Raw genomic sequence first — 9734 nt, forward strand, 5'->3', positions numbered from 1 at the left:
GGACAAAACTACTCCCGCCTGCATCAATCTGGCATTCAAGGACTTTAGAATATGGTCCCAAACTACTACTATTTCTGTCATAGCCTCCCCCCGCCCCACCCCACATCCCAGACAGTTATACTCTACATCAATATTTCTCATTTTTAAAAGTCTCCTGTTATTAACATAAAAATGACATGACTTTTTGGAGATCCTAATGGGCATCCTCTGATATAGTTGCCCTTTCTTACTCCTTGAAAAGTACTGCACTGAAGGTTTTCTCAAACACATATTCCTATGAGCCAATATGATATATGTCAACCCTACTTTCTGTAATTCCATTATAAAAATAGTTGTTATGCTTTTCACTGGAAAAATGATATTACAACACAAAATGTGCTGTTTCAATCTCCAGCATATCTACAAGGAAGTGTTGATAAGGACTTAGTGGTGCCAAGCAGTGAAAGTATGAAGAAGGAGGATCCAGATCTTGAAATGCCCACGGTTGTCAATTGGAGCTAATGCACTTCAGCCAGTATTTGAAAGGGGCTTCCATAGAAGTCTCACTTCAGGAAAGAATTCTGTTTTTAGAAGAACATATGAATACCACCAAGATATTGGTAAGTGTGTTTGAAGAAATATTTCTGGCATAGAGAGTATTTCCTTAGCAATTAATTCATATTCATTTGTAAGAACTTTACAACATACATTAAAACTCATTTCAAATGTTATCTGCCTCCTGAATTTTATTTTTCTGATGCTCAATTCTAATTTGAATCCAAGTTTCTGTCTCTCTTAAAAACCCCACCAGGACCCATAAACTTATCTATGTTTCATTTTCTAGTACAGTGAAATTTTCTCAGTGATGGGTACATTGTGTACCCATTCTCACCCAGGTACCACTCCTACACTGTTGACTTATCTGTCTTAAATTAAAATGATTACATCTTATAAAATACCTCTGAAAAGTAAAGCTGTACTTTCAAATGGATTTGCCAAGAAAACCTAATTTGTTAAACAAACTTCTGTGAGAATATTTTCATTATAATTTTCTACCAATAAAAATGTGATTAAATAAATCAGTGCTTTATTTATACCACTTTTGAGTTTGCTGATGCCATTATGATATGCATATTTGTTGATTTAGGAATTTAAAGACTTGATTAAATAACTGATCACATAATACTAATACTCACATTGAAAAATGAGATAATTCATAGTTTCCATTTCAAATTTTTAAGCTACCTACTAATTATTTGTGATTCACTGCGAGCATCTTAAAACAGGGCTATTACTCAATTGGTTACATTAAAGAATATATTTTTCTTATTTGAGAGAGTTTGAGGGGAAATCATACTGGTCTGAGAGGACGTAGACCAGTCTGTGAGTTATTCTGTTGTGTACATACCAGACAGGTGTGGCAGCTACAAAAATAAAAATTCTGTAAAAGATATTTAATTATTGGAAAATAGCAATAACTTGCATCAACAATGGCAGTTTCAATTAAAGAATTTTTCCACTCATCTTCTACAAATAGCACATGTCAACACATTAAAGCATTTTAATATACTAGTAATAGGGTTGTTATTTTTCACAAAAATATTCCTCAATAGAGGAATTATTATATTATAGTATTATATTAGTTGATTTTGGCTTATGCACTTTGAGGTTATTCATTAAAAATCAGTAATTACAAAAGTTTCAGTGTTCTGAAGGTTTGACAGGTGATAATAAAAATGTATTTATTGCTTTAAAAAGAACCAGGTCCTTTCTAAATGTCTTTCCTATTTACCTTCAAGCAAGCTGAAAATCACAGCTGCAAGAAAGCACATTGAATTTTTCTTAGACACAAATCAATATACAGTGATATGATAAAATGTCAAGCCATTTCTTTCCACACATTCAAGTTGCAGCAATGCACCTCTTCTTACTGTATGTATGGTGTCTCTCTAGAAAATTGTTCACTCAACTGGTTGGACTACTATGATTAATTTACATGCAAAAATTAAGAATGGAGTCACACCCAACTAGTCTCTTTGGGAAATGTCAAATGAGCAGGAACCTAATTATCCGTTTAACTATTTACTCCATGTGCACCCATTGTTCTTTTGTGGATTTCATTGACAGATAGGAGAGAGCACTGAGAGAGACAGAGTCAAATGGAACTAGTTCTGTTTTGTTTTAAATGTTTGTTTTTATCAAATAAAAATATGAAAAAATCTCTACTTTAAATTTGTTTAAATAATATGTTAAATTTCAAACTGAGAACAAATAAAACAACAGAAACAATTCAGACAAAAAATCAAATATTTTATACTTGTCAAAAAAACACAACACATATTGAGATGACAACAGAGAGGAAGATTGGTACACTTTAGAACAAATATTAAACCTTAAAATATTGCCCTAGCTGGTTTGGCTCAGTGGATAGAGCATCGGCCTGTGGAGTGAAAGGTCCTGGGTTTGATTCCAGTCAAGGGCACAAGCTTGGGTTGCGGGCTGGATCCCCAGTAGGGGGCATACAGGAGGCAGCCAGTTAATGATTCTCTCTTATTGATGTTTCCATCTCTCTCTCCCTCTCCCTTCCTCCCTGAAATAATAATTTTAAAAAATGTATTTAAAAAATAAAATAAAATAGAATAAAATTATCTTCTACCTGTAAAATAGAAGGAATCATAAATCGGACAATTAAATAAACATGACTAAAAATAAAAATATTCAAAACTGATTCGACTATGTCAGTGCTCCTGTTACCATTGTAACTAGCTAGTTAATATTAAAATAGGGAGAGAGCACAGGGGAGGCCAGACATTATAAGCACAGTCCTCTGGGCAGCTTCACCAGGAAGCTGCAGTTTCACACTCCCCACAGAGAAGCACGGATCCATTCCCTGCAGATCACTGGGGGAAGGGGCCCAACAAGTGGGGAGATGGACACAGGTACAGCAAAGTGGGGTGATGTGGTCTAGCCTGGGGAACAAAGATAATTGGCTAAGGCATGGAGCCACTGCAAGCAAAGGAAATCCAGAAGGATTCATCGGTTAAGCTCCCAGTTCTCTCTCTCTTGTTCCTCTTGTGCTCCTGTTTCTCCCTTGCTCCTTGACCCATACTAGCCTGCCAAGTGACCCTAGAAGCTGCATGGTCCTTGGCTATGCAGATGCCACACGCAATGGGCTGCTGCTGGGAACACAAGCTCACCTGGCCAGACACGGGACGTGACTAGACTTTAATATAGAGCAGAAACTCTTGAGAGTGGTTATAATCCTAGCTCTGCTGAAGACAAAAGGGTACTTTTTTTCCCATGGCAAGACAGGGGGAGATGAACCCTTACTATTACATCATCAATAAAACTTTCCACGATACTTCATCCTCCTGTGTGTGTGTGGGGGTGGGGGGGGGCTTAGGAAATTCTTATTCTTGTGGCATCCCAAGAACCCCACTTCTACCAGGAACAGGTGGGGACACAGGAAACACCACACCTATAACATTTCTATGGTTCTATATAAAAATGGAGAAGCACCCTAAGCAGAAGCAATAGAAGACAGAAATGAATAAATTATTTCCTGTAATCAGCTAAGAACAATCATAGAAAATAACCAGGTCAGAGAAGTGTCTCTGGGGACACCCACCTGTGGGGTGGCCTGGGCTCCACACTGAGGAATAATCCAGTGCCACGTTTTCTCTTCTACCTTGAAGTAGCAAAATTTATTCATGCTTAGGAAATGACATATGCTTTGGAAATTTTCAGATTTGACATTTTCAACCAAATCAATCACTCTGAATCCTCCTAGTTCCTCTCTAAGAGAGATTCTGAATGTACAGAATGTTTGAAAAGCCTGCTTTGACTAAAACAGTAATTTTCTCCTCAAAATTAGAAATGGTAAACTCAAGCAGTTCTCCTACTGACAAAATACATTATCAGAAGTACCATTCATCTCAATATAAGTTTTACTTTAGAAATTTACTACTATCTCATATAATTTAGCTTTTGAATAATCTTTAAATTAAAGAGCTCAGGCTTATTAAAAATGTGAAAATTCAAAATTATTTCTGATGTTTACCTTTATCCTTTCTAAATAGCATGAGTATATTAGTACTTACGAAGAGTTCAATATTCAGAGATCGTTACAATTTTATTAGTACTTCATTTTCAAGTTCATGCAAGTGCTTGCCATCATGGACATTATTAGGAAAACCACAATGCATTGAATCATAAAAAAGATTGCTGCTTCCTTCCCCGCCCCCATAACAGACATCACTAATCAATCATAGTTCTTCCATGAATCAAACTGCTTCTCTAAACATTATTCTAGCGAATCAAAGTCAATTAAATAGAGATTGGCATAAGGAGCGTGCTATATAAAATATATAATAGTTTAATATTAAGTAATTGTTCATTTGAATAACTAATATTTAAACTAATATTTAATTATTTAAATTATTTAATAACTGAAGCAGCACAAGTACTATCAGTTAAAATGGACTCCTAAGCAATCAGAAGGGACATCGGCTAGTATGGGAAACTAGTATATGACAACTGAATTCAACATAAGGACGAGAAACATGATGCATTTTGCTATGTTTGGTTTAAGCAGATAAAGGGGTGACTTGTCATACTTATCACTTTTTTCCTTTAATAAACACTTGAAAAATATTTGCTACAATGATATACTAAATACAATATCTTGACATTCAGTAATTATTTAAGATATTTGCATTTTTAAAAAATAATATAACATGTACACATCCATTTAAAAGATAATAAAATGAAGTTAAAGTGTAATATAGAAATTTAACCAAAGTGAAGCACAGTTCTGTCAGGATTACATTTCCATATTTTAAGTCTATTGTCTCCAAAGTCAATAGACAAAATCATGATAAACACAAATTATCAGTAAGAAAAAATAATTTTAAGAGGCCCCAGATTTAACAAATAGGTCCTTACAGAATATTTACATACTCATTTGCATTATTTGGCCAACATATTCAAAATAAAAACCAGCCAGAATATCTTTGCCTTCTACCCACTTATATTAAACAGTAATTTTAAAAAGTAAAACTATATATCTTAAAAAGGAAATCATAAAACATATGTATAGAAGTAGGAAAATAGACAGGAGAAAACAAAAATTATGGAAGTCCAAGAAAGAGAGGGTATTAAAGAGAAAAGTTTGTTATTTTCCAACCACATGGGTCAGGTTATATTTTAGTTTCTGAAGGTATGAGGAGGAAAATGAGTTACAAAAACTGGCTTTATACTGTGTTTACTTTCTCTTGATGAGACACCAACAATAAAAAAGTCAATAAAGATAGTGACAGTTCAGAAGATTCCAGTTACGCTATGCCCTAAAGAAAATATGGACAGAGTAGTTTAGAGGGACGGGGAATCATTTTGATAAGAAAGTCAGGGAAGACATTGCTAAAGAAATCACATCTAAATGATGAGAAGCCGTGAACTGACCTAGGTGAACCTTTCGGCAGAGGTAAGTACAAACTCTGAGAGTATAAAGACCTCTGCAAATGAAATAAAGACATCAAATATGTTAAGGTGGAAAACATGACTTCTGAATTTTGAAAGAGGAAGATATTGTTTTTCTTATAGGGGTGGGCATTAGATAAGGATGGATTTTCAGGAATGTAACAATGAAGGAAGGAACAACTGCCAGGAGGTACTCAACAGTCAGAAGGAACAGTTGAGATGTACAGCTGAGAGAGGTAATAGTTAGTTAGTTAGCTAGTTAGTCAGCTTTTACCAAAAATGCAATAAGAAGGTTTGTAGACTAAAAAGAAGATTTAGCCTCATTTGTTCTATAAATCCTAGAAACAAAAGAAGTATATAGAAACTGGATCTAGATTATTCTTTCTCAAAGTGAAAATGGATGAAATAAATTAGTGTAAAAGTGATTAATCCTATTCCATTTACATTTTCACCAACAACAAGTGATGATGAAAGTGTCTGTAAATTTACCGCCATTCCCATGTTTAACCTATTTACTCTATTTTGCTATAGTAAACCAAGAATAAAACTCTTAAAAAATAATAACAACAGCAGCTCTGGTAAATTGCTCCTGAACTAAACATTCTGAAAGAACTCAATCATCTCCCTGAGATTGGAGAGCAATGAGGAAATAGGGTCATTGTCTTGAAAGTCTAGGAAGAGAGCTGATGGACCAGAAGGAAGCTTAGCGGGTAATTTCTGCAAAATGTTCCAGGAGATAGAAGTATCTCAGAAAAGTATATGCATGGGTTGGCAAAAGTAGGTTTACAGTTTTGAGGCTATGAAACACATTTTTTATTTAATTATTATTAATTATTATATTATTTATTTGTAACAACTATGGAACTACTTTTGCCCACCCCTGTATCTGATATAATGGTAATTTGAGGAAATTCTTTATCTTCCATTAGATTTGTCTAGAACAGTTGTTCTCAACCTTCCTAATTCCGCGACCCTTTAATACAGTTCCTCATGTTGTGGTGACCCCCAATTTCATTGTTACAAATTGAACATAATTAAAGCAGAGTGATTAATCACAAAAACAATATGCAATTACATATGTGTTTTCCGATGGTCTTAGGCGACCCCTGTGAAAGGGTCGTTGGACCCCCAAAGGGGTCAAGACCCACAGGTTGAAAACCGCTGGTCTAGAAGGTAAACTCTATCTGACCATTGAACTTCCCCTTTCAGGAAATACACAACAAAAAAACAGAAGGCAATTTCCTGCCACTCACTATTCAACTATTGATTTAAAAAAATAATAGTTTAATGATTTTTAGAGAGAGAGAAGTGGAGAAGAGAGAAACATCAATGTAAGAGGTGCATCCTGCACCCCCCTTACTTGGGATCCAACCAGCAATCCAAGTGCCCTGACCAGGAATCAAACCAGCAACTTTGTGGTGCCTGGGACGATGCCCAACCAACTGAGCCACACTGTGAGGGCACAATCATTGATTTTTTTAGTTGCCTCTATGACTTTGGATGAAAGGTGTATGAAATTTGAAGTGGAATCTGAGTGCAATCTCACTTTCTACCCAATGGCATTGTTCTTGGTGCTATCCAACCCACCTAATACTGTAGCCTTGCTATAATTGGCCTACAAGTCTTGTGCGATGTTTCTTTCTCTCTCTCTCCCTCTCCCTTCTCTAAAATAAATAAAATTTATTTTAAAAACTGAAATAGTTATGGATTTGACTATGGGTTGAAGAGTTTTCTTAGGCTTGGCAATGTGGGAAGAGTGAAGTAATCGAGGAGGGTAAGAAGTGAGCAACTGCAGAAGGAGATAAAGGCAAGAGGAAGATCACAGGAAAGCCCAGCTATTAGAGAATTGGAAATTGACTAGAAAGCCTTTGAGTCTGTGAAAAAAGTCCATATTTGTTTTAATTCAACTATCTTTGCATTAAAACTTTTATTTTATATGCTTTTGTTCTCTTTCTCACATAAAAATGTAACTTTTCTCGCAAATATTTAATTATGAACAATATGTTATGATAGATCACTTCTTTATTTGTAAATGCCTCTGTCTAAATTTTAAATACTGGAAAAAATGTACATGTAAATATATAAAATATGTGGCAACTAGTCCCATGGTTATTATCCTCAAATTAGTAGAAGTTATGAATGTGAATGTGTATGTCAATGCACATGTGCAAGTGTGTATTATGAGAATGATTAAACTAGACTGGATTTATGACATGATATAAAAGAAAAACAATATAATACTGAACTGTTTATGTCCTCTTCGCTACTCTTTTTCTATGGAGATTGTATAATGGAGTCTATCATTCCAGTATATCTTTAGAACATTCATATTCAGTACACATATCTGTCCATTTTTTAGATGAGGAAACTAAAGTTTAGGATGTTTAAATAACTTACTCATGTTTTAAGTTAGCAGTATCAAGCCATGGAGTTTTATAATTGTTTACCTGACTGCCAGTTTCTTCCATTAGACTTCCAACTACATATAAGCAATGGCCAAAGCTTTCTTTTTAACCACTTTGTCCCCTGTGATTGGCATCCAAAAGGCACTCAGCGCATATTTGCTGAATGTAGATGGCTTCCTGCTCTATTAGGGAGACCCAGCTGGCTAAGTGCTATATTAGTTAGTTAATCTTTCCATGTCAAATTTAAATATATATGAAAACATTAATAATCATAGGAAACTTTATTTAATAAATGATATTAAACTTATTAAGGCAAGGATATTGAAGGAGTTGCTAATTCATTCAAGAGAATTCTTCCTGGAGACAGTGAAAGTAATATGACAGAATTCTGCCTTTTAAAATAATTTATCTTAGTGTATCAAAATAGTGCATAAACCTAAGGATCAGCTTTTGCACAGATCTCTCTAGTTCTGAAGGGAGATAAATCTTACATGCAAACTACATATTTAAATGCTAGCATTTTATGGAAATTAAAATATAAATTAAATCTGCTGGAAGTTACATTACCACTTTAGTTTTATAAATAGTATGCTTTAAATCATATCAAAAGTAAAAATAAAAAGGCTGACCTAGACTTTTCTGTCAAATTACACTTAATTATGGAGATCCAGAAACTTTATAGGTAACTTTAGTTAAATTAGAAGTTTCTAGTCAAACACTTTCTCACTAAAATGTCAATATTTGTTTTAATTCAGCTATCTTTGCCTTAAAACTTTTATTTTATATGCTTTTGTCCTCTTTCCCACATAAAAAATGTAGCCTTTCTCACAAATATTTAACTATGACAATATGTTGTGATAGATCACTTCTTTATTTGTAAATGCTTCTGGCTGTTATCCTCAAATTAGCAGAAGTTATGAAATTGTTTTGTTAATTCAGTGCACAAAGCGCATGATATCAGGAATGCATGGGATTTGGGCAAAGGTTTATATGTAATTTTTAAAAATTAATAACTTTTATATAATTGTGTTCACAGCTATATATCTCACAATTTTTAATTGTTGATCAAAAGATAGATCCCAAGAGAAGAAAAGAAAGACAAAAAAAGCAAAATAATTTCCAACATTGAAAAACAGCTCCAAGCTTACATTTTCTGTTGGTGAGAACGTAGCTTAATCTTCATACTCATACAATTCTATTCCACTCCTTTAGCTTCTGATATTTCTATCTATAACAGGAATCCTTCAGAGCCAAATGCATATAGCTTTGCCTTTTGCCATAACACTGATAAGTTTGTTTTTGTTTAAGAATATTAAAAATAAAACAGGAAGACAATGTTTTCCTAGCCATGAGAAAATAGACATCTGACTTGCAAGTTATTCAAAGTTATCCATGCAGTGGTTATATTTTTATATTTTAAGGCATTTTAACAAATTATTTGATGGTGTTCAGATTTCATATGTTAAACTATGTCTTGATGTTTTACACAACAAAGATAACACTGCTCTTCAGGACCAACTTGACAGAATTTGTAATTCTGCATTCAAAAATGAAATACTTCTGCCCTGGATGGATCGGCTCAGAGGATAGAGTGTCAGCCCACAGACCAAAGGCTCTTGGGTTTGGTTCCAAGTCAAGGGCAGGTATCTGAGTTGCAGGCTCTATCCCTGGCCCTGGTTGATGCTGGAGGCAACCAGTCAATGTGTCATGTGTCTCTCTTACATGGATGTTTCTCTCTCTCTCTCTCTATCTCTCACCCCCCCCCACTCTAAAAAAATTCATTGGAAAAAATATCCTCAGGTGAGGATTTAAAAATAATAAATTTAAAAAATTAAAAACAAATACTTTATTCCTAGTTTCTTTGATTTTTAG

At 34.3% G+C, this 9734-nt stretch overlaps 1 protein-coding gene across 1 annotated transcript in view; it reads right to left on the bottom strand.

Annotated features, from left to right (window-relative positions):
• Positions 1 to 9734, bottom strand: part of LOC102757107 (inactive N-acetylated-alpha-linked acidic dipeptidase-like protein 2) — a gene marked incomplete at its 5' end in the record, with an annotated part of 304189 nt that overhangs the window by 291002 nt on the left and 3453 nt on the right. The window lies entirely within an intron of this gene.

The sequence above is a fragment of the Myotis davidii genome, unplaced genomic scaffold, assembly GCF_000327345.1.
Source record: "Myotis davidii unplaced genomic scaffold, ASM32734v1 scaffold573, whole genome shotgun sequence".
Classification (NCBI taxonomy): Eukaryota; Metazoa; Chordata; class Mammalia; order Chiroptera; family Vespertilionidae; genus Myotis; species Myotis davidii.